Source organism: Protopterus annectens, chromosome 14.part0 (assembly GCF_019279795.1).
Source record: "Protopterus annectens isolate FY-2018-M chromosome 14.part0, PAN1.0, whole genome shotgun sequence".
Taxonomy (NCBI): domain Eukaryota; kingdom Metazoa; phylum Chordata; order Ceratodontiformes; family Protopteridae; genus Protopterus; species Protopterus annectens.
The window spans coordinates 995,557,153-995,563,956 of NC_056748.1; positions in this window are offsets into that span (position 1 = coordinate 995,557,153).

The following is a 6,804-nucleotide window of genomic DNA, read 5'->3' on the forward strand; positions in this document are numbered from 1 at the left end:
AGTTGCCTCTCAGCTTGCTACCCTCAACTCCATAGTGAGCTTGTCAATGCACCTCATTTCATATGCAGCTGATGGAGTGAGTAGGGCAGCGGGTACAGGAATTGCTCTTAGGAGACACTCCTGGATGTGCTTGTGTTCCTTTATGGAGCCCTTTAAGTCATACTTTGTCAACACCCCTTTTGATGGCTCGTCCCTTTTCGGGCCCAAAGTTAAGGAAACTTTGACGAGGTGAGAACAGGAAGGAAAGACTGTGTCTGCCGTTGGAGTCTGCTTTTCCACTCCTACCAGACCCTACCCCAAGGGTCAGAGGGGTGGAAAGATGTGGTTCCATAAAGCCCAGGGAGCCTTTCAGGACACATGTGGTGAACCCCCCTTCAGGAGCAGAGGAGGGGGCAATAATGGAAGACACCACCCTCGCAACAGAGGGGTCTGCAAAACCAGGGCAACAGAGATCAGTTCTTTCGGAAGCCCTACCACTGCTCCTGAAAGGAAGCCCAACTGTCCTACACTGGAGGCAGTCAGGGGTTGCTTATCTTTGTATCCAGATGCCTGGCTCAAAATAACAAATGGCAACTGTGTACAAAGTATCATTTCCAGAGGATATTTCATTCCTTTCAGCACACTCCCTCCATTGACAACGAAAATCCCACACGTTCCACCCAGTTACAGGGAACAGGCAACAGTAGAGTTACAAACGTTGCTAAGAAAAAAGAGTCATCCAACCAGTCCCAGCAGACCAGATAGGATCCGCAACTTACTCAAGATTCTTTTTAGTTCCAAAAAAGACAGGGGACTGGAGACCTATTTTGGACCTCAGCAGACTAAACAGAGCAGTCAAGAAAGAGAAGTTCTGAATGGTCATGCTTCAGTTGATACTTCCCTTTTTAGGGAAAGACAATTGGATGTGCTCGACAGATCTCCAGGGTGTGTACTACCACATAAAAATGGCCAGAACATCCAGGGATCATCTGCGCTTCTGGTTGGGAGCCAATCCTTACCAGTTTCAAGACCTGCCCTTTGGTCTCACTACAGCCCCCAGAGTGTTCATCAAATGCATGGCAGTGGTCACAGCTCACCTTAGATGTTTGGGATTCCAGGTGTTTCCGTACCTAGATGATTGGTTCCTCACCACCACCACCAGGCATCAGCTCATACAAGGCAAGGATACCACTCTTTCAGTCTGCAGTCATTTGGGAATTACAATAAACCCAGAAAAATCTGCCTTGTCGCCATCGCAACATACCATTTTTATCGGAGCAGAATTGGACACTGCCAGTTTGAGACTTCCAGCAGAAAGAGTCTTACTACTCCATCAGCAGGTCCACAATATCATATCCAAAAACAAGGCTCCAGCATCAGAAGTACTGAAATTGTTAGGCATGATGGCAGCTGCAATATTATTATTGAGTCGCATGCACATGCGGATTCTGCAATGGCTGTTGTTCACTCAATGGTCTTACCAACAGCTCCCAATGTCTCATCTTATAATGATCACAAATACATGCAAAAAGGATCTTTAGTGGTGGGTGACCTCTTTTCATGTAACGATAGGTCGTCCTTTTGTTCTACCCTCACCAGCAGCCACAGTGACCACGGATGCTTCCCTGATAGGGTGGGGGTGCATTTTCAGGGAAGACTAGCCCAAGGCACATGGACTGAACAAGAGACACATCTGCATATCAATGTCCTGGAGATGAGAGCAGTACTTTTAGCGTTGCAGTACTTCCAGGACTCTCTTCCTCTGGGAACAATTGCAATTCAGACGGACAACATGTCAGTGGTCTGGTACTTGAACAAACAAAGAGGAACTAGGTCCTACCCCCTTTGTCATGAGGCCCTAAGAGTATGGCAATGAGCTACATCCACCCAGCACTTTCTGTTAGCAACGCACATCCCGGGAAAATCCAACATGATAGCAGACAAGCTGAGCAGAGCAATTTTGTTGCCTCATGAGTGGTCCCTAAAGAAAGAAATAGCGGACATAATTTTCTGCAGGTGGGGCCAGCCTTGCTGCGACCTTTTTGCCAACCACATGAACATGAAATGCAGAAGCTACTTTGCCCTGATTCCTCCTACGAAGGAAGCCCCAAGGGATGCACTCATACACGATTGGCCTCCGTGTCTCCTCTATCCATTCCCACCAATTCCCTTGATACCCAAAGTACTACAGAAAGCAAAAGCCCTGGGAAGGACCATCATTCTAATAGCCCATCATTGGTCTCATCAGATTTGGTTCCCCTTCCTTCGACTTCATCAGTTGGAGGACCCTTGGATTCTGGATCCAGTTCCAGATCTTCTGACACACTCATCGGGGGAACTTCATCCCTCTCTTGGCTACTCCAATTCCCAACATAGCCAGGTAACATAACCTTTAAAATGAAATGCAGCAGATTCTAATATCTTCTCATAAATCCTCTGCTAGGAAGCTATACCTTAGCAAATGGAAAAGATTTTCTATATGGGCCTGTCAAAAGAACATCGATCCCTACCAAGCCCCTATGGCCTCCATATTAGAGTTCTTGACTATAATTTTCAACAGAGGAGCTGCAGCAGCAACAGTTTGGGTTCAACTTGCCAAGAATTTATCCTGCATTAAATACTTCCAATAATACTCTATTAACTCCACTATTTCCATACTTTTGATGTTATAAACGAATACATATATAGGGTCCACCAACCCCTTTTTATCTACTTCATTTCTTCTATCTGTAAAAATTAATCTATTAATTCCCCTTTCTTTATTTATTCCTATTGTAATATTATATATGCTATTGTATGGTTGCAAGCGCTAAACTGCTTATGGCGTCTTACTGTTTTGGTGCTATGAGATTCGTTTATCGTGGTTTTGTCTATATCTGTTTGTAGTGTATGTTTTTGGCGTTATATGGATTAAACTTTTGGATTAAGACTTTTAGCGGTGTCTACTGGAATTGTTTCGCTCATTGGAGGTAACGGAGTTACATTGGAGGTTTGTACTACAATTTTCGTTTGGTTCAGAACTTAGAAAGTTGCTAGAATAACAGGATTTGTGCTAGTATGAGAAAGTTGCTAGAATAACAGGATTTGTGCTAGTATGAATTTTTCTAAAGGACATGAAGTCTGAAACTCAAATGTCTGTCATTATTTAGCAACTTCAGTCTTCAATGATTTTCTAGAAAATCACAAAATTTATGAGGAACAGACAAAAAATATGGGGCAAAAATCTGGACAGTCTGCAAAATTTGGACAGTTGAGAGGTATGCTACCTACCACACACACACACACACACACACACACACACACACACACGCACACACACATACCTCTCAACCTCTTAGTGCAACAAACCCATAAATAAAACTGAGGCAAAGACCCAAAAATAAGGACATTTTTTTTAAATATTGCTCTTATAAACTTAGAAAGATAATAGAATAGTAGTAGGTCTTGCATTAGTACAACTTTTCTGAAAGGTATAAAATCTGAAACTCAAATGTCTGCCATTATTTTCTAATGTCAGTCTTTAATGATTTGCCACTAATTTGTCAGAAAACCACAATTTTATGAAAAACGGACCAAAAATGTGATGCGAAAATATAAAATTGCCAGCTGGGAACCTGTCAAAGAAGGGACACTATTTTAATATGAGCACTGTTAACTTGAGCAGCTGACAAAATTAGAGAATCTACATGCATTTCTGAAATAAAAGTAATCTATAACTCTGATCATTACAGTTATTGATAATTGTAAACCCTCCATGTTTTCTTCCAAAATTGCTATTTTACGGAGGGATTACTAGGGGAGAGCAACATTTTGAGTCAAAATTGGGGACAATTGAGAGGTTTGGATATTCCTAATTCTATAAAGCGATTTATTTGCACATACCTCTCAACCTCTTAATGCAGGAAATCTGGACAAGGCCAAATATATTGGGGGAACATACAAACAATACTAAAAATTGATCTTGTATAAACTTAAGACAGTTGATAAAATAACAGGTCTTGCTTTAGCATGCATTTTACTGAAGATTATGACGTCTGAAACTTAACGTCGGTCATTATTTAGTGACTTCATTCCTAAATGATTTGCCAGAAAAGTTTTATTTTGCATTTTACAGCACAAACACAAATAAATATCTGCTAAACAAAGCAATGCAGTCTCACAATGAAACTAGACTTAGCATTAAAACTTCTCTGCCCTTGAAACTCACATTCATTGAAACAGCATTGAAACCCACATTCAAAGAAAATGCATCTTGCCAGTGGCAGATAAAGATTAATTTTGGGCTGTTTTCAAATCATAGGCCCCTTGCACATGAAACATACACGTACTCTTTGATACACCTTCCTGATTGTATTAAATTATATTCCTTGTACAATACAGTATAATTGTTAGAGAGTGTTTTAAATGTATTGTTTTGAACATTTTTCCAGTAAAACAAAGAAACAAAATGCATGCACCAATAATGACAAAACAGCCCAATTCAGAACATTTCCATCATAAAAGTCTACTCAAACTTCTACAGTCCACCAGTATTAGTAAATATGCACAATCTCTGAACTAGTAAAAGCCATCTACATAATTCCACATTAAAGAAATCTGGAACTAATGAAGAGGCTGCTGCTAGCAAACAACTTTATATTTAATGGTTTCATCTACAAATAAAGTGCCTGTTGCCCTTGAGGAATAAATTGCCTATGTTGCATTAAAAAAAAATTATACGCTAGTAATATTGCAATATGGAATGGATGGCAAACTGATAGGTTCATTGTTACTACTAGATATCTTTGCCAAAAAGGATTACAGCATCCACCCCCCCCCCCTTTACAACACAGTACAGTATCAGCAATGCATCTACCTCCTGTGGGAGAAGAACCCACAATCTTCTGCATCAAAAGCAAGTACACTACCTGTTGTGCTATTAACAGTACAAGCAGATTCAGCATAAGCAGCACTAAACTTTAGTTCCCCTGCAGCTCTCAGCTCCTTGTAAAATGTACTCGACACTCAGCTGTATCTCTGAACTTTGCAGCACAAGAAATCTGGAAAAAGCCAACATTTATTGGGGGGGGGGCAAAAGCCCAAAAAACAGGGACACATTTTAAGCATTGCTTGTATAATTTTGGAAAGTTGCTAGAATAAAATGCTGTGTTCCCACCATGCATGTCTTGAACCCAGAACCATATGCACTACAGTCAGTGCAACATACCACTATGCTAAATCAGCAGTTTGAAAAATAGGAAGACTGAAACTTAATGGCTGTCATTTTGATAGCTCTCAACCTCTTAGCACAAAAAAAAACTGGGCAAACAAAGCCAATAATGAGGGAATACAAAGTCAGTTCTCACTTCACACCTTAGCACAAAAAAACCTAGACAAACAACAAAAACAATAATGGGGGAAATACAACTTCAGTTCTCACTTCTCACCACAACTGGGGAATACAGCTTCAGTTCTCACTTCTCACCATAGCTCACAACTGTCAGAAATAAAAATCTGAACAAAGTTCAGAAATGATGGTGGTTAAGGACTTTAGGCTCTTCTTACCCTGAAGCAAAGGTACAGGGTTTGAGCCTGACCCACCTATAGCCAGCAGGTGTATTATGTGGGGGGCATACACACACACACACACACACACACACACACACACACACACACACAAATCCATTTATGATTGCATGTGACAATGCTTTCAAGCTATGCACATTTCCTGCTGTCAGCCGGACATGATGTGAGCTCAGTTCTGGCTGGTATGGTATGTTTTAAAAAGAAAAATATGTAATCTTTTTTTATTAAAAAAGCTACCCCCTCTTCTTAAGAAGTTGTACTGAAATCAGTACAGTGCGTATGCCTCCCAACATCCCTGGCTGCTGGATAACTTAGAGTCTATTGTACTTAATTTGTTGCCTTGGCTGCACTGCACATGATCAATAAAACCTTGCAAGTCGCAACGGCCGAATCAAAGCATTCGTATTCTGAATCTGAAAGTTGTATAAAAGCAAAAAAAAGTATCACTGTTCATTCAATGATGAATGGCTAAAAAAAGATGATTTTAAGGATAGGTTGGGTAAGAAAACAGAGTCTGAAGCAGAATGCAAAATTTGCCATCACACATTTACAGTATAGTACGAGGGACCCAGATCAGTAGTAGTGCATGCAACATCGGAGAAAAATAATAAAAATGTGAAGCAGATTAAGCAACATACAGTCATGATGAGCTTCTTCAGAAAAACAAATACCAAAGAGGACAATCTTATAACAGCTGCTGAAGTAACTCTAACTTACCACAGTGTTAAGCATCATCATAGCTATGCTAGTCAAGACTGTGGTAACAAGATAATGGGAACTATTTTCCCAGAATCTAGTACTGCAAAAAAGATTGTTTGCAGCAGAACGAAAGTAACTAATATAAATGAAAATGTTCTCGCTCCTGCTTCACAAGAACAGTTGATCTCTGACTTACAAGAATCAAAGTGCTTTTGAATAGCAACTGACTCTTCAAACAAAGGAAGCGTTAAACTTTTTCCAGTTAAAGTGCAGTATTTTTCAAAACAAGAAAGAATAAAACATGGTTTGCTAGACTTTTATGAAGATTCAGACGAAAGCAGTGAGGTGATAATGGGTAGATTAGTTGAAGTGATAGAGAAAAATGGATTGGACATAAGCCGAGCATCTGCATTTTCTGGGGATAATGCTGCAGTGAATTTTGGCAAAAAGGTTTCTGTGTATAATAAATTGAAAAAAAGAAATTCTGAACTCGTTTTGGCAAATTGCAAGGGCTATATTCTGCATAACTGTGTCAAACAGGCATGCAAAACTTTGTCAATG